This window comes from Bombyx mandarina, chromosome 15, assembly GCF_030267445.1.
Source record: "Bombyx mandarina strain Sakado chromosome 15, ASM3026744v2".
In the NCBI taxonomy this organism is placed as follows: Eukaryota; Metazoa; Arthropoda; class Insecta; order Lepidoptera; family Bombycidae; genus Bombyx; species Bombyx mandarina.
Genome location: NC_143221.1, coordinates 13,538,213 through 13,563,114, shown reverse-complemented (window position 1 = coordinate 13,563,114; position 24,902 = coordinate 13,538,213). Strand labels below are relative to the sequence as shown.

The 24,902-nt window shown below is 35.6% G+C and overlaps 1 protein-coding gene across 1 annotated transcript in view; it reads right to left on the bottom strand.

Moving 5' to 3' along the window:
* Positions 1 to 24,902, bottom strand: part of LOC114248566 (uncharacterized) — an 81,352-nt gene that overhangs the window by 33,207 nt on the left and 23,243 nt on the right. The window contains exon 2 of the mRNA XM_028181848.2: positions 21,883 to 22,037. The gene's annotated coding sequence lies outside the window, so the exon portion shown is untranslated. The remainder of the gene's footprint in view (positions 1 to 21,882; positions 22,038 to 24,902) is intronic.

The following is a 24,902-nucleotide window of genomic DNA, read 5'->3' as shown; positions in this document are numbered from 1 at the left end:
ATCTCTTTTTATTCTGGAAAAGCAAATGTTTATGAAGACGACCGTTCCATTATTATTTACAGTATGTTTATTGAAATCCCATTAAAAATACAATTAAAAAAATAGAGAATTAAATCTCATTTAAAAAAAATATACAAGTATTGTCTATGGTCTACTACGATCTATGACCCAAACCTCTAGTGTGAGGAACTTCTAAACTATACACGCCGTGTCAAAAATGACTGCTTTCGGTACCAAATGCTTTTTTTTTGCACGAGAAAATCACCGGGTTCGGGGACACCGGGACACAGGGGACCGGGTTGAACCTCACCAAAAACTCCTGCCACTCACAGCCGGTGCCCGACCCCGGACCCCAGAGCCTAGTAGAGGCCATTGAGACGGCATTACAGGGTTGGCGCAGAGCTGGGCTGGGTCCATGCTTAACCCATTTTTATTTTTCTAGCGTAAGATGTAAACCTCTTCATAATCGAGTGAAACCATAGATATCGCTTGCGTCTTCAGATCGGACATTTCCATCTCATGGAGATGTCCGCTTTCAAATTGTACATAATTTTTAACTTGTTCTAAATTATGATACGGCCACTAATAAGATAGGTGTAGCGGGCTTAGCTTAGTTCAGTCTGTGTGGAGTCTTCGCAAAGTAAACAGGCTGCAAACTGTCGTGCCTTGTAAATAATTATTACCCTACATAATATCACACACGCTCTTTATAAGCACAGACTCAACAATAGGTTTTATTCAAAGAATTAACATGAAAATAATAGTATAGATTGCAAAAACTTTAAGAGACAGAAAAAACCTCACGAATACGTACGTATACAAGTATTATTGGTAAAAAGTAGCTGACCTATGACTTCTGTTATCGAGATACATCTATTGTATGTATCTAACTCTGTACTGTTCTTTTAACAAATATAATAGACAAAAATTATGAATATCTTGGTATTGATAGTGGTAGTTCAAAATTTAGTAGCGGCTTTTGAACTATAAGTAAGTACAACGAACATAGACTAGGTATTTAGTCACAAAATATATTTTCTTTTTCTGAACATAAAAATTTATACAATAGTTATTATTGTGGAATAAAGTTTCCTATGAGGAAATAATAATTGATCAACGTTTGCTGTCATCTATGGTCAGGCGGACGGAAACGGTTCCGTGCTTCAAACCGATTCGGTATTGTAACTGTTGTGTGCAGGTGCGGATTTGGGAACTCGTTATAGACCGACTTTTGGACTTTGAGAGCTTATTCTACATGATGACGTCACTTTCAAGAGTTCATTGTCGTGTCATACGAACAACACATCATGAAGCATCCTAGAAAGTTCCGTAATCAGAATTCCGACAATACAACAGTATTTAGTTTCAAGAAAACATCAGACGATGACGTTTGAAATTTCAGCATCGTATTTCAAGGCTATCCGATCTTTGCATGGTGTTCATTTTATGACGCCAATGAGTTACAGTTAAAGTATTAAGTACTAGCATGTTTACTTATTTGAAGTTATTTGATGATCAATAGTCCAATGTCGCTGATTTCATCATTTCAAAATTTTCTATCGTGTTATGAATTTCCCCACACGTATTCAATTTTTTTTTTATAAAGCATCCTAAATACCTCCCCGACTTCGGAGTGGGGTCCAGCGACAACCTAGGTAATGAGTATCGAGAGGTAAACGAACTAGTCCGCGTGGGAGAATGTGACTTGAGTAATTTACGTTTGCTTCGTGTATGACCATGAATTTAATCTAGATGTATTGTTTGTATGAATTATACCAGACGAACAAGTGATTAAATCGTAACAGTCGTTTGAGCTATAAAGATGTAGCTAGCACGTTATTTAGAAAGAAAGGATAATCTTCTTCTTCTTCGTCTTATATATAAAAATGAATTTCTGTTCGTTAGTCTCGCTAAAACTCGAGAACGGCTAGATCGATTTGGCTAATTTTGGTCTTGAATTATTTGTGGAAGTCCAGAGAGGGTTTAAAAGGCATTAGATAAATATGAAAATGCTCGGAATTAAATAAAAATAACAATTTTGTTTTTCCTTTGATGTGTGTCCCCCGTCGGACGGAGTCCTTTTGTTTGTTTTATGTTTATTTTATACAAAGTTTTAGGTCTTTTGCTTATCGATTGTGGCACTACGAAGTCTGCCGGGTCAGCTAGTAATATATAGATTATAATAATAATGCAAAACTGGACACGTGTGCATGTTGAGCACTCTGGATTCAAATCAGCCTTTAGGTTAAGGTAGTTTTGACAATTTTTTTTGTTTTATTAAAATTTAAGTATATTTTATTCCGAAATTGTTGTTATTTGTTTTTATTTGATTTTTGTATTCTATGTGAAATGTTATTGTTAATGAATATAATATGGATGCAAAATCTGAAATATATAAATAGTAACTTCTTATTATAATATACAGAGATGAGAATAACTACATTTCGCTCAAGAAATTGTTTCTTAGCAAAAATTAGCTGGACTACAGATTTAAAGGCAATTAAGGCTACATAATTAATTTTATATGACAGCTGAACGGGATATTCAATTGTAACGCAACTGTGACGCAAATGGGAACTTATTAAGAGCAATTTTCTTTGTTATAATTCAAGACGAGGTCGGAAGTACTCATTTATTGTTATGTGGTTAACGTCAGTGGATTTATCGATCGTAATTGTTTTATTAACTATTGTTTTGAATAAAAATACATTTTATAGCTTTCCTTGTCATTTTTAATTATTTGAATTCTTTTAAGTAAGCCTTTTATGGTCGCTATCATCGTTGTTCGTCAGGAACATCGACCTGCACGATGACCTGGACTTAGAGTCCATCAGTAAATATCTACAGTCGGCATCAATGCGCCATTTCGATAAAGCGGCACGACATGAGAATCCTCTTATCGTGGCTGCTGGAAACTATATAGCCGATCCTGCAGACCAAATGGTAAACAGTCGACATCACCCAAAACACGTCATTTCGGATCCTCCCGATCCACTAACGGTGCTTTTATGTACCTCAAGCACCGGTCATCGTTCTCGTCGAACCTGTCGCTTGCGACGAAAGGCCCGGCGAGTAAATTAACTCATAGACACAGCCCACTGAGTTTCTCGCCGGGTCTTCTCAATGGGTCGCGTTTCCGATCCGGTGGTAGATTCTGCGAAGCACGACTCTCGCTAGGGTTCGTCAGGCAACATCGTCAGGTTTAAGCCCCGTGAACTCACCTACTAGTTAAGGTTACGCCGATATGGTCTCTCTAGATCAGCATAGGTTCCTATCTAAGCTGATGGTCGAGAGAGACCTAAAAAAATCCTTAAAAAAATCGCTATCATTTGATTTTGTAAGAGAAAAGATGTGCACGAACTTTTGTATATGTACTACTTGTGCTAGTATAGCTTAAAAATGGATACTTATGATAATTTGCTTAAAATTTGTCCATTTGAAAAATCTTCAGGGTTTTTGTTTTTTTTTATGAATAGTATTGTTTTTGGGTTTAATCTGTTTTCAATTTAACAATATCGAGAATTAGATTGTATGGTCGAAGATTCTCGAAATTAAAAGTGGAGGAAGGTGCTTAGTACAGGCATTTAAAAACATTATATAAATAATAATTGAGGTTTTACTCAAACATTGTTTTTTAATTCCTCCGATGACCTTCATGTAAAGCTGAGTAGAAAGTAAATATAAAATTAGTATCCATTTCACGATACATCTTTATTTCGAAACATCATGTTTATTTCAATTCAGTTAATGAATATGAATTTAGTGTTTATATTTAAACCAACATTTAATAATAAGTAGTGTCGCTGTTTATTGTGATTTTAATTTTAAATAATAAAACTAATATTGATACCACTTTCAAGTTGATAATACTTTTGAGATATACTATATCCAAATTAGGTATTTATCGTATTGAGATGATTTAAGCAAATGCCTCATTTTGTAAACATTTCAAATATAACTTCTGGGATTTTTTTATTGCTTTTATTGTTGTCACAAGAACAAGTTTTTTATTCCATAAGCGCTTAAATTTTGAAAGTATGTATGTATTTAAATATCGGGTTGAAAACGAAGTGTGAAGCTGTGTGAATTGTTTTATTTTGTTCCTTTAGTGTTTCTTCAGGTTTAAACATATAATAAATAACGGTGGGATATGAACCGTTTAGTATCTGTGAAAGTGCACAAATGTGGGAAAATGAAATGGGGTTTTGCAAAAACTTTCAATATATAACCACAATTTTACTGAGAATTTATTTCATCTCATGTCATGTCGCTTCATTTAATTTCATGCCAATTGATTCATGACTCAAATTAATAAATTTCATCTCATTTCGCTTTAAAGTATTCCATACAACAGAATATAAGTGAAAAAATTATAAGCTCGACCCTAGCAACAATAGCATCGCAAGAAGCCAATTACCATACTTAAAAAAAAGAAGTAATTAGTCTTTTTTTTGTCATTGAAACTCTTTAAACTTGGTTTAGGTGTAGGCAATGAGTGGCCTAATGGATAAGGCGTCGGACTTTGGATCCGAAGATTGCAGGTTCGAGTCCTCTCACGGTCGATATAATTATGAGTTATTTAACTTTTCTTTTTCGGACGGACCTTCGGCGCGCACTGCGGTACCGTAGGTCTGGTATAGCCGGTGTGGTGGAGCTCGATGGGGTTTAGTGGATAGTTCGTTTTGCGGGGCGAGCGCCTCGCGCGCTTTTTACAAGGCGCAGTCTCCTGCGAGGAATTCGGGGAGGTGGAGCACCTTGGCCCTCCTCGTCCCCTCTTCCTCTCAGGAGGCGCCGGAGTCCGACATAACCCGGTTCGTTACCCCCTCGGACAGGGTATTCGTAAATGGATTCCCCAGCGTTAAAAAAAAATAAAGTTGTAGGCTATGACTTAATTTTTTTCGAAATTATGACGCATAAATCGCATTGCTACGAAACCTGTCAGCGATATGGAATCCAGTGGTTTTGTCTCGCCTTTTACAATCCAAAGCAGCATAATGGATTCATTTCCGAGAACTTCGTGACTGAATGGCGATTGAGACAAAGAATATAAATAGAACAAAACGTTTTGTAAGAAATTGTTATAAGCACAGTCTTTATTTTTCTTTATGATTAGAAAACAACTATTCATTATGATAAAGAAATCCTGTTGTAGTTTTATTTTTCTTCAAAAAATAGGACTTACTGGCGGTAGGGCATCTTGTGACTCCGTACGGGTAGGTACCATCACCCTGTCCATTTCTGCCCTGAATCAGTAATGCGGTTCTGTTCGAAGGATGGGGCAACCGTTATACTGTAAAATCTGAGACCTTAGAACTCGTGTCTCAGGGTAGGTGGCGGCATTTACGTTGTTGATGTCTATGGGCTCTAGTGATCACTTAACACCAAAGTGGGCCGTGAGCTCGTCTACGTACGTAAGCAATAAAAAAAAAAGAAATTGTTTTTATTAAACTGATTTATATAAGGTATATGAAATATGTAGGGAAGTTGTATGAATATTAACAAAAGAAACAAGCGAGGGGTCCGAGGTCTGTTTAATGCTGTTATTAGTCTGGCTCTGAGGCTTGCTCAAATAATAATTTTCATGCACATCGTTCTGACCAGAGATTTTTTGGCATATCTGCGGACTATTCAAAAACATATTGACCGATTACAAGGGTAGAAAGAAATCAGAGAATGGCAATTAAATAAAAAAGTATTTTTTGTTCAAATACGCATTTACAGTTTCATTGCTGAGAAGAATCGGTTCCTATTCCAAATTTCTACAAAATAATCGCACATATAAGGCTAGATATAACTTGATATATCTTGGACATTAAAAAGACGGAAATCGTAAGTTTATCGCGCAATTAAAAAACAATTAAAATACTATATTTGGGTATACAACGGCTTAAAACGCTTTTCTCGAACCACAGACCTTGCGTCTTAGCTTTTAGTGTTACTGCATGTATTAATAATAACAGTTCCTTTTTTATTTTTTCGGTTACGTAAACCTCATTTTAGTACAGAAGTCATTGAATTGCACCTACAAGGATATAATATCAACTTTTACTTGACAATGAACCGCAGATCGTGGTCAGTTGAACCTCGACAAAACTTGTTTGTCGGACATTAAACATAGTGCTAAATACACTTTAACCCTTACTAAGGGAACGTTAATTGACATTTGATATTTGACAACCGTGTTTGACAGTTGACAGTCAAGGCATTAATTAAGACAAACCATAGACCTATATACAAACTGTATTTTATACCGGTTGTATAAAAAACTAATAAGTAACTTAAAAAATATAAACATGCCACCAAACCAATACAAAAAATCGATAAATGCCCACTAATGTACATATAATAAGCGTCACCTCAATTATAGATGCAAACAATAATGCAAATAGTCAATATTCTGAAATAAAAAAGAATAATTGAAAATTAATACAATGAAAAAACTATCAAATGCAGATTAAAACAATTACAAATATTTGATTTTTTTAGACTTATTTCTTAATCCAAAAAAAAGAAAGAGTATAATTTAATGCAGTCTTAATTTACGTTGTCGCGATTAAATAGTGCAGCACAGGATTTCTTCGTGAAACTTTAGTAGCATTTTACGTTTTAAAGTAAGATTATTACATATCAGTGAATTTCTGCGATAAACTATAGCTTAAGAGCCAGCCAACAGAGCACTTACGGCATTGAAAAATTTCGCAAAATCTCAACATTTCCACACAAGTTTAAAATGTTCCTATTATAATGTACATACGTTTGAGCTGGCCAAAATACTGTTTTTGGGCCTTTCAAAAGTCTCTCTTCTGGCCTTGGAATTAATTGCATTACCTGTTTGTATCATTGTATATTTTAACTAATAAAAATTAAGTATATAAATCGTGCAAATGTAAACGTGTCATTGCGAATTTGAACAACTTCATTATTAAAATTTTATAGCTAGGTAAGTATCGCGAAAAGCGACTAAGGCGTTCACTGTTCACTGCCCTATATATTAGCATAGTTCGATAAACTACCCGCATTTACTAGTAATATTGTGAGTCAGCCAGGGTTGGGACTAAAATCCTGTCCATTTCTGTCACCAATCGACCAAGCACCTCGATTCTAACTTCGTGCTTTTCGTTCATCTAGATCAATAATGACTCTAGAAAAATCCTGACAAGTTTTCTTTTTCGCGGCAATGCGAATGGAAAATGATTTTTCGTAATACCGTAAGTCTGCTGGCCCCTGGTTCTTTGGCTATAAGACGGCACAAAATTTTGAAAATATACAGCAGCATCAAAATGACAAGCACGCAACTATGCACCGTTATTTCCGCTGCAACCAACCGGATGTGTATCGGTGCGGCCATCTTAAACGAATGTGTTATCGTAATGCGATTATTTATTTAGCAATTTAATTTTTTATTACGTCGAGGCGTTCTTACGCAGTGGTTTTTTAATCGAGCGATTCTTAAAATAGATTGGATTTCCCTGTATGTAATGTTTTGTTACTAAAGTGTTCAACTGAAAATGTTATATTGGGTAATTTGTTTTTTTTTTTAAATTGTTATCATGAGTGTTCCATACAGTAGATTTTTATAATATTTTGGGTTACTCTAATATATATAAATGCTGTATTTTTAATCTTTCCAAAAAGGTTTAAGCGGAGCCAAAAATAAGTAGAACTAATTTTAACTTAAAATACAACTACGCGATAGTTGTATTTTTAAATGATAAGGCAGTTACTTAAAAATTGAGTTCTGAAATCTAGATTGGCGTGTGAGCACACTCAATCTTGAATGTATTTGTAAATAAGCAGTGTGGACACAGAAATAAAGCCAATTCTAATTGATTTTTTTCGGACTTCGGTATATGAGTTATTTGGGTATTCTTTAATGATCTAAATTTAGTCACTGCTGGATAAGTCTCACTCATATGTAACACCACATTTTATTTATACAAACGCACCGACATCATTCTTCAAGCACGCTTATATATAACTTGCATTTAAAGTACGTAATTAGTTAAGGTCTTGCAACTAGTCTCCGACGGCAGATGGTCGATCGTAAAATTATAAGTTGCATTAAACTATAATATTCAGTCGACATGATCTGGCTGGATAGCGGGATACTTCGGCATTCTTATTACGATACCGGGTCGTTTTCAATTTTGCGGCCAAAAAAGTAACGATTTCATGAATTTAAGCTTTCTCTAATTTTACATTTTTTTGTATTTTTTTTTATTTTTTTTATTGCTAGATGAGTGGACGAGCTCACAGCCCACTTGGTGTTAAGTGGTTACTGGAGCCCATAGACATTTACAACGTAAATGCGCCACCCACCTTGAGATATAAGTTCTAAGGTCTCAGTATAGTTACAACGGCTGCCCCACCATTCAAACCGAAACGCATTACTGCTTCACGGCAGAAATAGGCAGGGTGGTGATACCCACCCGCGCGGACTCACAAAAGGTCCTACCACCAGTAATTACGAAAATTATAATTTTGCGGGTTTCATTTTTATTACACGATGTTATTCCTTAACCGTGGAAGTCAATCGTGAACATTTGTTGAGTACGTATTTTACTAGAAAAATTGGTACCCGCCTGAGATTCGAACACCGGCGCATCGCTCAACACGAATGCTTCGGAGTCTTATCCGTTAGGCCACGACGACTTGCTCTGGATAAAAAATGCTTCATCACAATCAAGTCAATCACTCATTTATTGATAATATTATATGATATCCATTTAAACTTTTCTATTTACACATTTGATAACGCCAACACGGATGACAATTTAAATAGGGACTTTTTTAAAAAGCTTAGAAATCGTAATTCTTTTGTTTTTAATAATGTTCTAATATCCAGTTAGTTTTCCTTTATTATTGCATTATATACTGATTAAATAAAATTGCCGAATTTGAACACGCATTACTGGAAAAATTGCAAACAAGTTAGAATTTGAATTTCGAACCACCGATACGAATTACGGTTTGGGGTAGTTTTTAATGTATAACTCCTAATTTAACAATGTTTACGAATATATAGTTATAGGACCAAGTGCCTGTTGTCATGACAACAAATTTACTGTACTTATAATTACGGTAACATTAACGTTATGAGATTTAAATCAAATAACTCGCTTTTTTGGCCTCAAATTTGAAAACTACCCTACTATGTTCTAGGTATGTGGAATTTCTTTAAATGATCGCGCTATCTCCGTTTTAACATCGCCCCATCCGCTACCATATATTACCTAAAATATATGTGTATATAGCACGTAGAACGCTTAGATCGATTGGCTAGTATATACGGAAATCGATCGTCAAAATTTCGTTATTTATTTACTAATGTCCAATTGAGGTCTTTACAGGAAAAAAAAATGTAATCGGATAATTCAACACATGTCGATTTAACTAATTTTAAGTAATTTAACGCTCATGTGTACTCTGAGTGAAGATGTCGGACTATTAGCAAAGTATTTTTCGGCGATAATGGCGTGCCGGTGGATACTTTCATGTTGCTTGGTCGTATGGCAGTACATTCTCACAAAAAACCTAACTATTAGATATACTGACTCAATTCGGATAATGACACTTACGGTACATAGCGGTTTGAAAACATTACTAATAACTAAATCTAAGTAATATTTAAGGTCAATGAACCCAAAAGATTTCATCGTTGTACTTAAACGCGATTCAGTTTACAGAACACTGTATCTAGGTTCGTAACAGTACATTTTAAGGCTATTTTCAATTTGTTCGGTTTGCAACTAGTAGGTTTCAGACAAAACCTTTTTGTGGTAATTTAATTCGTATTTCTCGGGCTTTAAGAGTGAATATCGGGTATTGATTATGACGTTATTGTAATTCTCTGGTCGTCTGATCAGTTGAGTAATTGTATCGTACAATGCGGTTTTGTTCGCAATAAAAAGAAATTACGTTGCTTTATTGTGTCCAATATTGTGATGTTGTGTAAAACTATTTTTGAATTATCATACTAACAATCCTTTTACTTTCATTATTATATTCACACATAAGAAATGATTTTAAACGTCAAATTTCGTTCTTTTATTAAAATTCATTTTCATTCAGTTTCAGATTCATCAACCCCAAATCAAGTTTATTTCCAATGTTAAGGCCATATAGATCGGTATTTGAGATCAGAGTATTTGCAGCAAAGGTACTGATTGAATCTGGGAATCGATCGCGGAACATTTCGCGTCACTGGTTACTAGAGATACGATTGGTCAAGTAGAAATAATATAAGGTTATTGGTAGTGTAAACATTGTGCGTCATTTTTGATTATCTACCTATTAATATATAAGCGATTATTTGTTTTCCCTCCCTTCCTTCACAGGATTAGTTTAAAGAAATTTTTATATACGTGTTTGTCAACAAAATTCTTCTAAAACATTAGAAGGATCTTGATGAAATGATTGTGTGTTTGAGTTGGTCCTTGGATGTTTTAGATTTACAATTGGACTCCACAGTTAGCGATGTAATCGGATGAAGTTTTTTTATTTTATTTTTCAAGGCTTGACAAAATTTGTTGTTACTGTAGAGTAAGTAGACTATATTATAAACTAACCGATATAGATTAGCGTGAAGTGTTAAATGCGATGTATATAGAGATTGTTCTCGAAGTCTAAATTCAATAACGAAATACTAGAAAGTACACAAACTAATCTTTGTATAGTAAGCTGGTATTTCGTAAAACAGAAATGTAACGTAAAGGTAGTTGGCAATTTCCCCTCCCCGCGCGCTGCTCCGAGGCCAACGACCCCGTGCGTCAACAGATTTGAATTGAGTTATATCGATGCAAAGCAACAATAATAAGCACACATTTTAAATCTGATATTCATAATTCAAAATCTGATTCCTTTTATAAATAATCTAGGTATTATCAGTATTTTAAAGAGGCCGGTTCCAAAAAACTTCAACGATGCGCAAATAAACATCCCGTTCACACACAAAATATTCCGCAGTCCCGATTACCGAGTACGTTAAATACGTAAATAAATACACATAGAAAGTCCATTCGAAGTTACATCACTATAACTCTCACACGAACAAATATTACAGACAATTTTTATTTATATATGGATTATACAATCTGTTTGCCTCGTACGCTTTTGTGCTAAACATATAGTTTGGGTCACTAATTTGAGAAAGGTGTTTTTTTATCTACCTGCCAGTACATTCTAGTGGCTATTCTGGCTTCACTATTGCCGGAGAACATGCACATATGGCTCAGCCTGAGAGAATTTGCTAACATCTGCCCTAGGAAGAGAAGTATTTCGTTGAATCTACCACCGTTCAAATTTTTTTTCATCCTATCTTTAACCTGAACCTCCGATGCTCAATTATTTTCGTGTATTGATTAACCATCGTATAGTTTCGCTAATGTTTGACTTATATCTTCTTTTATTAGCATTACATACAAATTGGAATTCCCAGTTTGCAATAGTCTATAAGAATAGAGATATTCGTAATACAGCGGTATTATGTGACGAAGCGGCTGTGCCATGGCTTGAAAATTGGTATGGATACAAATATTTCAATCGAGTATTTTTATCAATTTGCGTAATTACTGAGTGATTTTGTACGAACGTAAAATACTTATGGTAGGGCGAAATGTGGTAAAATAAGGTATAATAATCCTGTGCTTGTCCGTCGCGAAGTATCCATTCAGTCCTGCTGACATTCATCATGTGGCATCGATGTACCTACTTGGTTGTCCACCTTCGGCAGCAAAAAAATGCAACCAAAGCAAACACAAATATTTTTTCATAAATAAAAAATAAATTATAATTGCGTAGCTTATTAAAAATATTGCATTGATTGCTATGTTTATTATATGTATATAAAAATCCTGATCCATTAACGGTGCTTTTAGGCACCACAAGCACCGGTCACCGTCCTCGTCGAACCCGTCGCTTGCGACGAAGGGCTCGACGAGCGAACTAACCCATAGACACAGCCCACTGAGTTTCTCGCCGGATCTTCTCAGCGGATCGCGTTTCCAATCCGGTGGTAGATTCTGCGAAGCACTGCTCTTGATAGGGTCAGTGTTAGCAACTCCGGTTGAGCCCCGCGAGCTCACCTACAAACGTTAGGGTGAAGCTGAAATAGCCTCTCAAGGCTATCAGCATAGGCAGAAAAAAAATAAAAAAAGAGTGTGGAATGAACCGTTAAGATGCGAGTAAGAGAAAATGGTAAGAAAGAAAAAATAGAGAATGACAGAGAAAACAAGACGACGAAGATGGTTAAAGGAGTAAGGCGTAAAAAGGTATCAGTAAATTTTTAATTATACTCGTAATAACAGAGAAGATTTTGGAAGAGAACAATAAAAGTGCAACAGTGGAATAGTTTTATTTTACGCGCCACGATCCCAATTCTAAATACATATAGTATATATTAGATAGTTGTAAGAATCCAAGAGAGTGCAAATGAAAGTGAACGGTTCTAGTTTTCGATAAATAAAATTTCTTGTTACTAGCCGTTGACGTGTTTCATAATGCAATTATGAAATTCCTCCTAAAATAGATCGTAGAATTAAATTGTAAAATATTCCTTTTAATTTATTAAATTGTTGAATTTGCGTCTTGGAAACTGAATGATATAAATTTACATTTATTTTAATCTCGTCTACGTACAGTGATTTAAAAGTCAAGGTATGTTTCAAAATTATTATTATGTATTTCGAAATATTAAGAAAAACAAAGATACGTATCCAGTGCATAGCTTAAAATAGATAAATGTACATTGCAACGGAACTATTTACTGTTTCACATGAATACTAGCGGACAGACGTTGTCCTGCAAAAATTCATTCTAGTCGATCAAGCCGTTTAGTTTTAGTATAGATAAATAACCTTTTTACCGACTGCAGCGCCATCTGCCGGGCTGATTTGTGAATCTAAACCATCCAGGTGACTGAAATGCGTACAAAACAAATCATACAAATCGGTTCAGCCGTTTAGGAGGAGTTCAGTGACAAACATAATAACTGCTTCTCACGTAATGCAAATAATGGAATGTAATATTTGTTATTTAAAAAATTCTGATATTTCGGACAATTTGAACATTTCTTGGAGGTTGAATTTTCAATATCCCATTCAATTAAGTGTCCTCTGATTTAGTTATTTTTTTTTAATTATATTCTATAGAAATAAGTAAAACGCGGAATTCTAGTTTTAGAGTTTTTTTATAATCAACTATATGTACATACTATATAACTTTCGTATTAATTGAATAAATCTCAAACCAGTTTCAATTATCCAAGTGAGTCAATGCCATTAGGAATTCCATTAAAATTCTAATACTTATATTGATCTACAGGTATAGTATGTGATAATCACTTTCGCTCGAACACTGCTCGTTTAAGCAGTGTTTTATGCTTGAGGGATCACTTTTGGCCCGGAGGTGGCCAAGTAAGGGCCCAGCCAGGAGGGGTGGGATTTGATAACAGTTACCCGAGCGCCTTTAAGGGAGACCTAACAACTGAAGAGCAGCTGCTTCGCGATTGAATCTACTACCGGATCGGAATGGTGACCCGCTGAGAAGATCCGACGAAAAACTCAGCGGACTGATGTTTAGGTTAGGTTGCATGTCGAACTCTTTGCCGAGTCCGACGAGTACGGTTACCGCGGTGTACTTGTATCGAGCGATACGACTAGGTCGGTGTTCAAATCCCACAGACAGGTATAATTTTTTTCTATTGGAATACTTACTTGGTTCGCGTTCACGAATATGACTTTCACGATGAAAAAATATAACATCGCATATAATTCAAGTTATGATGTCTTACACACAAACCTATAATCTTAAGATGAGTGGCGTTGTGATTTCCGAAGGCTCCGGTAACCACTTAACATTAGATGGGCCGTGTGTTCGTTCCCCTGTTTTTACTGGTGATAGGTCCTCTTGTGAGTCCACACGGGTAGGTACCACCACCCCGCCTATTTCTGCCGTGAAGCAGTAGTGTGTTTCGGTTTGAAGGGTGGGACAGCCGTTGTAACTATACCGAGACCTTAGAACTTGTATCTCAAGGTGGGTGGCGTATTTAAGTTGTCGATGTCTATGGGCTCCAGTAACCACTTAACACCAGGTGTGCCGTAAACTCGTCCACCCATGCAATTGGTTTGCTTTCAAAGATCTCATAGTAAAGTTTATTTTCATTATAATCAAACGCCTTATGTTTATTATAAGACTCTTGATTCTCGATCGAAGCTTTCTTTCTATTAACCCAGAATGAAATTATATATAGATTTAGTTTGCATAATTGTAACTTAACATATAGCAAAATGAATGGCAAATTCTAATGTGATAGACCACAAAAATAAATCAAGATATTATTTCTTGATTGATATTATTGTTGATGATTGATATTGATATTATTAGACAGTTCGGTTTCCATGGTGGTCTTCAAACCGTGAGCCCGTTTGTCCGCGCTAATTATTGTCGAATTATCCAAGGATCACCTAGTGTACAAACTGTTCGAAAGATAATTTTCACATGTTACATACGATGGATAGAAAATGAGAGGATCACGAGCTAGAAACACGATGCACGACAGCAAATAGCCGATTTCACTATTTAAACAACTATTTTTGCAATACGAGAAATGTTCTATTGAAATCCGCTAAAGACTCCTTCACGAATTCCGTAGATATGTTTGTAATCGTGTTTTTTTTTTTTTGAAAGCTTACGCAAATTGTGACCGTCGGTCATTTGCTGATAAATCTATTTAACATTTGTAATACTATAAAACATTTTAAAACTTTATTTATGTACGTGCTAAAATATTTCCACAGAGCATACGAAATTTAGAGTGAAATTATAATTTCAATAAAACAAAATGTCGAACGTCTCCAGGCAGTTGCGTTTGTTTGTTAATAAAACATTTCATAAGATTATTTATGTAAAAATATATATTTAAGAATTTCTTGGTAACTTGTTCGAGTTAAAACGTAGTGTTTTCACCTCGTTTCTGGTTTGAGGTGCAATGGCCACGCGTCCCGTTGGCGAGGCGCAGCTGACAACTTGCCGACACGCGGGAAAGCAAGCAAGCTATATTCGGTATTTTTACTTCTATCTACTTTCTGATGTCCTGGTATCTCGATGGGCGTTCGAAGCGAATATTCAAGTTTTTATTGCGCAACATCATCAATTAGCAAGCAGATCTGATGAAGATTTATCGGTGTGTTGAGAAGCTTTCTATGTTGTAGCATGTTAATTGTTTACTGGTACGTAAATATTTGAGAGAATTTACATCTAACCGATATTTGATTTAAATTTTTCGATAAAAATTTTAGCATTCTTTATTCTATTTATATGGTATGATTCGAAACAGTTTCAAATTTCACTTAAGTGGTTACATTTATAATTTGATTTTTAATATTGTACATTGAGATATCAATCAGTTGTTAAAATTTTTAGAAGTCTACAAGATAGAATGTAGTGATTATATACTGTTTCATAAAGCAATCTACGTAATTGTCAAGTCGTATTATTTAATTTGCGGTTATATTTGTTTTTTGCTGAATTCGAGGTCGTTGCTCCAAGAAGTGTTATCGTCAATTTGTTCTTCGTTCGATTTGTCCTGGTTGGTGTCTCGAAAAGTGATTTGTGACGTGTTTTTTTACATTGGTCTCCAAAAATAGACGTGTCCTCTACAAATGAAGTTACATACAAATATATCTTTTGTCACAGTTTAGTTCACATAGCTATGAGTTAAGCCCAATGGGTTTCTCGCCCTATCTTCTCAGTGGGTCGCGTTTCCGATCCGGTGGTAGATTCTGCGAAGCACTGCCTTTGCTAGGGCCAGTTTTAGCAACACCTCCGGTATGAGCCCCGACAGCTCACCTACACGCTAGGACAACGCTGATATAGTCTCTCAAGGCTATCAACATAGGTAGGAAAAAAAATGAGTTTATTGTTTAATTTTGTCATGTAGGTAAGTCCATTCAGTTGGCGAGATGCCTCTTATGCGTTAACGACTTTTAGAAAACTCATCTGCCTTATTTACGTAACTAGTGTATGTACAAGTGTATGTACTTATATCAACACTTCATAATCGAAAGAACTAAACTAAATTGAATTTAAAATTTACAAAGATTTTTTATAAATATTTTGTGTTATTGTTGTCGCTCGGAAATAATGTTTCTGTATTACATATTACGTTTTGATTAAATAGCTCAAGTTAATTGTGATTTTTCCGATCACACTAATTAAATAAATAGTATATTGTAAATAATATTCAAACATTGACGAACAACACTAATCGTTCGTGACTACGAAAACTGTCAAGTACTGTACCGAGACGTCGGTAATAATGTAATTACAATTACAATACACGAGATCTAACTTTAAATTAGTTTTAAAATTACATATTATCTACGAGTCGCGAAGATCGATAAAAATACTGCCCTTACTTAGTACTACTTGCTACCTTACTTTTCACTTATTTTACTTCGCGAAGATAATAAATATCTTGGAATATTCCTTGACGTCGAAAACTGAGCGTGTGTTATATAAAACGGAAACAGGTTCGATTTGATGTGGGTCGGCTAGCTTTCCACTGAGAGTCGCCTTTGCTCGCACTTACTGGATGCAAGGAATATAAATAAAGCATTTACTGCGACTAGTGAGAACTGTAAAGTACTTATACATAGAAATGTGTATAGATTTGAACACGGTTTGCATACTCCATGAAAAAGATAAATTTAGAACGAGTGCTATGTTTTGATTTGATCTTTATTTATTTATTTATTGGTTAGATGTGTGGACGAGCTCACAGCCCACCTAGTGTTATGTGGTTACTGGAGCCCGTAGACATCTGTAACGTAAATGCGCCACCCATCTTGAGATATAAGTTCCAAGGTCTCAGTATACTTATAGTTACAACGGCTGCCCCGCCTTTCAAACCGAAACGCATTACTGCTTCACGACAGAGATAGGTTAAAAAATCGGAAAATAATTTTATTCTTTAGGTTTTTATTTTATTGGTCCGATGGGTAAATCCGTGAGGGACTAGGTTGGTGCTTAATCGTTATCGCTAGCCCACACAGTCTCAGGAAGTCTCAATTTGCTTGTAACCGGCTGTCCCACACTTCGAACCGGAAAACCTTACTGCTCTCGGCAGATAAACATGGCTTTAAAGCAGGCCTGGGTAAATGGCGGCCGTAGAATTTTGTCTGGTACGTGAAGCATTGTATATATTATTATTATAAACACAAATATTAGTTTTTGTCTAACATAAATTTTCTTTTCAATTTTTTTATTCAAATGACTTGATAAATAAATATTTTGATTCAAAAAATGTTGGTTTTAAAATTCATTAATTGACATCCTTAGCAAAAACTATACTTAAAATTAGAAAAAAAAACTGTTTGGTCCGAGGTCAAATTTTCATCTGCAATGTGGTCCGGCTCGACTATCAAAATATTTGCCCACCCCTGCTCTAAAGTTTAAAGTGTCACTGCGGTTCGAATTCGGATCATTGGATGAACGTCATCACAGGAGCTTACATAGATACCGTCACGTGAACCCGTCGCTGATATGGTATCTAAATATAAATTTATTTGTACCCTTCAAATTCGGACGTATCATTTTGTACGAGTAAGGAGAATGGCGGTACTAACCCGTATGTATTCACAGCGTACTTACAAAACCAACTTGGTTTTGTGCTATTACGTGAAAGGCAAGCGCTTAAGTTTGCAATTCGTATTGGTTCCGGTATGCATGAACCGGTCCAGGCTCCAATGCGCCTTCGTTATGCGCGGTCGGTTCTATTTCAGTTTTACAAGACTTGTCGATTGTGATTTCAATCGTAACGTGTATGTATTACATACGATTATCATTTGTTTGTCACTTATGACGTGCGGTAATATTAAATTACGTTAATTCAAATACGTAAAGCATTGTCACGTGAATTTTTATGTAAAAGACAATAAAACTTGGAATTTCTTTTTCCTAATGCCTTCTTCAATCCTCCATCCACGCCATTAGTTGACGGTCCAAGTGAAAGTACTTGTGGCTCAGACAAAAGAAAAATTGAACGAAAAACTAAAATAACATGCCGATGCCAAAAACGAAAATTTGTAAATATTATTCCAATCCAATCTGCACAGAAAATTCGTGAGAGTATGAAAAATCAAAAGATCATCTAAAAGTTTCAGTGTGAGTCGACTAAGTTATCGTTTTCCCTCATTACGGATCTTCCCGATCCATTAACGGTGCTTTTATGTACCACAAGCACCGGTCACCGTCCTCGTCGAACCCGTCGCTTGCGACGAAGGGCTCGACAAGCGAATTACACCATAGATACAGCCCACTGAGTTTCTCGCCGGATCTTCTCAGTGGGTCGCGTTTCCGATCTGGTGGTAGATTCTGCGAAGCGCTGCTCTTGCTAGGGTCAGTGTTAGCATCACTCCGGTTTGAGCCCCGTGAGCTCACCTACTAGTTAAGGTTACGCTGAAATAGCCTCTCAAGGCTCTCAGCTTAGGTAGGTTTAAAAAAAAGATCGTTTTCCCAGACCCAAAGAAGTTAAACACATAACAGAAAGAAGATAGTTCAGTGCATATCACTCTACAAAGGGAAACGGACAAGTCCTTGATTATCATGGAGCCTACGACTTCAGACTTCAGGGACACGTGTGATGCTACAAGACCACGAACGCGTTCAGCTAAGTTGTCCATACCTACACACACATGTGCGATTATGTATACGACAGCGAACGTGCATCGTGTGCATCTTCCTCCTCGGTTATATCCCGCACTTTCGCCGCTCCCACGGCTCGGTTCGCCTCCGGGCACATTACACGGCCGCCGCCCGCCACACGCACGTGTGACGTCACTTTTTTTTACTACTTATACTGATAGCCTTGAGAGGCTATATCGGCGTTACCCTAGCGTGTAGGTGAGCTCTCGGGGCCCAAACCAGGAGGTGTTTCTAACACTGGCCTTAGCAAGAGCAGTGCTTCGCAGAATCTACTACCGGATCGGAAACGCGACCCACTCAGTGGGCCGTGTGACGTCACACGATACTACCCAAAAAATACGATAATGCCTCGAGACATTTCAGTGTATCACTTCTTAGAACCAAAAGAAGCTTTGGAAGAGTAGCTAAATGTATTAATGTATAGAAGATAATTGCGTATAGTTCTATTCGTACGATGTGACAAATAAGATCGGGTTACAGAATTATGACGTCACACAGTATTGACGTTGAAAGCAATATCACTCGCATTAATAACAGTTACTAGTATGACGTCACACTTTTTTATTATGAAAATAATAGCTCTGAGCCTTGACATTGCTATAAGAATCTAATTAGGATAAAAAAATATAATGTTTTTAGAGTATTTCTTATTGACTTAATGATCACTTAGTATACAATAAAGTTAAGTCATATTTTCGAAGTAGGTAAAAATCATATTTTAATAATTAAGCTTTTGTAAATATTACAATACTCTGTCATAAATAAATTATAAAGTATTTTAAGAAATTATTTAAAAAGTAAATAACTAATTGTATGAAGAGTTCTTTAAAAAAGTTAAGAGTGCTTGTGAGCAGTTGTTTTGAAGTGTTTTACGTTCTCACGGCACTCATTTCACCGAAGCGTCGCAAAAAAATATACATATTTAAACTAAAATTAAGTCGACAAATTTTCGAAAATAGATCTCATGTCTCAAGTGGAATTCATAATGTTTATAGCTACACAAACCCATTATTTTGATTAGATCCTTTTTGGCAGTTAAGCTCTGCCCGTGTCATTGCTAACGTCAAATTTTCGACAATAACCACTCACAATCTGGTGGGGCATATGCTCGTCTGCCTACAAGGGCAATAAAAAATGATTTTCGATTAACCCCGGAAGCTTGGTGCGCAAATAATGACATTACCCCCGTAGAGAGAAGGACGAGAATACCACAGAGTAGTGCTAATTAAGATACTACAGCTATTCTACTGATACTCACTTACAAGTTTCAAGTTTAATACAATACGTTCATTTTAAATCATGAAGTCAAACGAAATTTATTGACATAAAATGGTTTCTAAAGTAGCGTTATTTATAGAAGATTGTACCGATTCCTCAAACGGGATTCCGCCATTAATGAATCAACCAATCACTTATTAAATTATGGTTCACGGTTTTTAAAGTTCTCACGCCACTTACGTCTCGATTTTGATACAGCATTCGTTTTATTGATTCGATTTTACCTGGGTCAATTTTTACGTATATTGCTGCGTTTGATAAACAAGCTTATCGCCCAGTTTCTCGGATAATCTCTGACGCTAAGTACTCTCATTGTAAAGCTTTAACTACAAATGCCTCAAGGTGGGAGGCAATATAGATGGACTTATTAACCGTCTCAAATTAGGATCATATAGAAGCAAGAAAGAAAACTGGTTTTACGTGATCACTGGATACATTAAATACTTCAATGCGAACCATCATTGTTTATGTGGTCGCTTAGATGTCGAAAGAGAGTAGGTTAGTCGACTTTACCATCTGTATGAGCTGAAAACAGGAGCTCAAAAATGGGGAGCAGATAGATAAATAATAAATGTTGCACCAAAAATACGACTTACTTAACTAACAACAATATGTTCATAAAATTACGTCAATCGCAATTTTGTGCTATAGTTTCATAGTTCAAACCTGGATTTTTTTGAAATTAGTAATTGATGACCTAAACCAAACAACTTTTCTGTGAAAATTCAAAAGGATTTGATTCGAATTTCTTTTATCATTTAACAGTAAAGTCTACCAGTGGCTACAAAAAGCGTAATAGTTCTCTGAGAAGATTCGAGAAACCAACACGATAATGTTACAACTGCTTCTTGAATGTTGGCCATTAAAAGATACCAGAAACAATTTTGTTTATAGCATTGTAGCATCACGAAAACGTAATCCACTGATAATGGCGTGTGAAATAGTCGACATGTCTATGGCCTTGTCACCGTGGAGCAAGGTCGCGTTGTAATGACATCCGACACGCCCGGAACAGCCCCATCACGGTCCATGGACCAATAAATGACCTATCGTCATTTTGTGTAATTACAAACTCTATATAAAATAGCCGACTGTTCAAATTGTATGTTTTACGTTTATCTTTTTTTTTTTAAATAGAAAGTGTTAAATGCAGCGTCATCTTTTTAGTCAACGTAACTAATGATATAAATATTTCGAAAAGTGCTCAAATAATGTTATTAACTAATTGCGTAGTGAGACATAAAAAGCGACCGGCTGAATAGTATGAAATATGTTTGAATTCATTAAAAAGTTTTTATTTCGATTACAATGTAATTAAGCAGTAGAAAGAAAGCAGGCCTGTAGAAGATTTCAGATTTAATGTCTAGACTTGACTCTAATCTGCAATTTGGGACTTTTAAATCCCGTATAACGAACAATAGAAGATGCTTTATATTGTATATATGCAATGCTTAGTTTCGGAAAGATTTAATAGAAACTGGCTAATTGTTACGTAGTTATACATAATAAATAGCTACGCATTCGCATGAAAAGTCTTGTAAAAGGACCCAATTTCAAGAAAGTTACTAATGTTCCAACAATCCAATTCTTATGTTATATTTTTTTGAGTTGATGTCTTCTGTAATAAGACCAATTAGATTTGACATAGTTGATTATTAAACTATTTTGCTAAGGAAAAATAAATCATCGCGTCTTGATTTAACTATTATATGATAAGGACTCACTGGTCCGGGGCAGGGTGACGCGTAGATTTGTACATAATATGTAGTCCGCGTGACTCGCGTCACGTTTCTCCCGGTCTGCTTCGGATGAGCCCTGCCCCATTCGGGGTTCGGACGCGGTTTGTTGAACGACAAGGCGTTTTAGAACTAATAAAAGTGTGTAAAAATATAAAAAACTCACCAAGGCAAAACAGCCCAATAGTAAAAAGTCCGTCCGTATAACAACACTAGCACTAACAGCGGTCGGTTTCACTTCGGTCTCACACGTTCGAGTTAAACTTATGGTTGCATGTAAAACTGTCACATTTTACGTCCATAAGCCATGGGTTGCATCGTCTGAAAATAAAAAGAAAACTGAGTAAAGAACGCAAAGGGATTGGAAATTATTTAAAAAAGCTATTCGAAAGTGTGTTAAAAGGCATTAAGTATGTATGTATGTGTTCAAAATATAGGCGGCCCAATATTTTTAAATATTAAAATGAATGGTGACCGTTAGACATTTTGTAAGAATCCAAAAGAATTTGAAGTCGTCGTGGCCTATAGGATAAGCCGTCCGGTGCATTCGTATCTAGCGATGCACCGGTGTTCGAATTCCGCAGGAGGGTACCAATTTTTCTAATGAAATACGTACTTAACAAATGTTCACGATTGACTTTCACGGTGAAGGAATAATATCGTGTAATAAAAATTAAACCCGCAAAATTATAATTTGCGTAATTACTGGTGGTAGGACCTCTTGTGAGTCCGCATGGGTAGGTACCACCACCCTGCCTATTTCTGCCGTGAAGCAGTGATGCGTTTCGGTTTGAAGGGTGGAGCACCCGTTATAGCTATACTTAGACCTTAGAACTCATATCTCAAGGTGGTTGGCGCATTTACGTTGCAGATGTCTATGGACTACAGTAACCACTTGACACTAGGTGGGCCGTGAGTTCATCCACCCATCTAAGCAATAAAAAATAATAAAAAGTAATTATGTGGTGTCGTGGGACACCAGGTAGGAACGAAGTTCCTTCGGCTAATGTAGAATCGACACAAATTGCAAAAAAAATCGTGCTCAATTTTATGTAGGTTTTCTTGATTTTTCTCTTAAATTTTGCTGATTAGTTTTTATTTAAGTACAAGAAAGTAATTTAGGAAATTCAGTATTTTAGGAAATAATAAATTACTTAAAATAACAAAAACATCGTAATTCAAATTATCAACTAAAATAACAAAATATGTCTGTTTATTTTTGTTTGACAACATAAAATTACATAGAAATAGAAAAATAGAAATAATAATAATAGAAAGAGAATGGATGAGAGAACGAAAAGAAAGAGGGAGAAAGAGAAAGGTATTATACACTATACGCTTGTGTATGCGACTGTCGCGCCTGCGCACGTCTCATTTAACGGTTTTATTCCACGCACTTTTTTCCACGGATTTTTTCTTACGGTTTTACTGTCACATTTTTTTCAGTTCGGTCGCGCAGCAAAATCCCTATCCCCTCCAAGCCTGCCGTAAGGAACTTCGTTCCAAAAACGCTACATGGGCTAAATCGCATATGGGAATTATCGATTAATCGATGTCATGAAATTTGTTATTATAGTATACGTGCAAGCTTGATCTTACTGTAATTATTTATTTAATAAACATCACAAATAATTTGAATTTAATCACAAGTTTAGTTTATTGAAAAAAGGAATGTATTATAAAATGGAATATGATACAACGCGACTTCAGCCGACAGTGATAGCTGACATAATCAAGCCACGTACGTAATCATCATAAGTGAAAATTAATTAAGTAATTAATATGAAAAGTATTCTCGGCTTGGTTAGAGCATAATGTGAGAACTCCAAAACAAAAAGTAATTATTTTAATGAATCTTGACAGCCAGAAACACAAAATGATCTTTGATTTTTTACAAAAAAACCCTCTCAGTGTATATTCGTTTATATTATTTTTGTTTTTACCTTCGAAGATCGATCTCTAAGCTAAAATTAACAATAATTTTGTTTTTAAATCAACTTTTAAATGTAATATGATATAAGGCAATGTGATATGATAATATATATGAAAATATGTACATATAAACTACATGAGAAATAAATACAATTATAGCTTGAAATTTTCAATCGAATAGTGGAAATCATATCATATGCGACCTGATGTTTGTTTCTTTAAAACTCATCATATTGGCTGACTGACTCGGTTGAGCAGTAGTTAGCGGCTTTGGACTGTGGCGCCGAGGTTCGTGGGTTCGATACCCACTTGGGGGGGGGCAAACATTATTTGATGAATAGGTTTGTTTGCTCTTTGTCTGGGTGTTTATTATCTATATATGTACATATTTAAAACTTATATAAGTATGTTTATCAGTCTTTGATGCCTATAGCACATGAAATGCTAAATTGGGGCCAGTGTGCTTAGTGCGAATTTTTTAACGTTCTCGATAGCGTAAAAGTTACCTCATATTTGTATGGAATGGGATCGTTTGCCTACGTTTGCCGCTAGGGGCGCTGTTCCAACTGCATACAAATTTGGCTTAACTTTTGCGCTATCGATAACGTTAAGAAACTCGCACTAAACACACATATCATCGTGCGTGATTTATTCCCATTTATTATTATTATTTTTATACATTTCTGTTCAGCCTTGAATCGTTCATACGTGGTTTTTCAATGTATAAAGGACACAATAAATATAAAATTGTAGCCTCGTTTTAATCCGCACGTGACGTGGCGATAAATACTACGGTGAATATGTGGTCACGATCCGGTGATGGAACGGCTGTTTGTACAAACAAACATTCTTTTATTTGAAGGCCAATATATATGTGTGCTCTCAAGCTATTTCAATTTGAGCGCTTCACACGAATGCTATATTTTTTTACGAGTAGCTATAGAATCATTTTATGTGATAAATAATACAAAATGTTAACAAAATATTTAAGACGAGAACATCGACAATGTCATTTAAATATGCAGTATTCGTAAAAAAACTACTGGTCAGATCTTGATAAAATTTAAATGGTATGTATGAGACGAGAACTCAAATACAAATAAATCATCAACATCTTTTCACCCAGAAAAAAATTTTTGGTGTCTGACGACATTTAAAATATAGTCTAAAGATTATTTAAAATAAATACAGCAATTTAAAAAAAAATACGAATATAAATCACACAATGTCATCTCTTTTATTGCGTCACTCTTT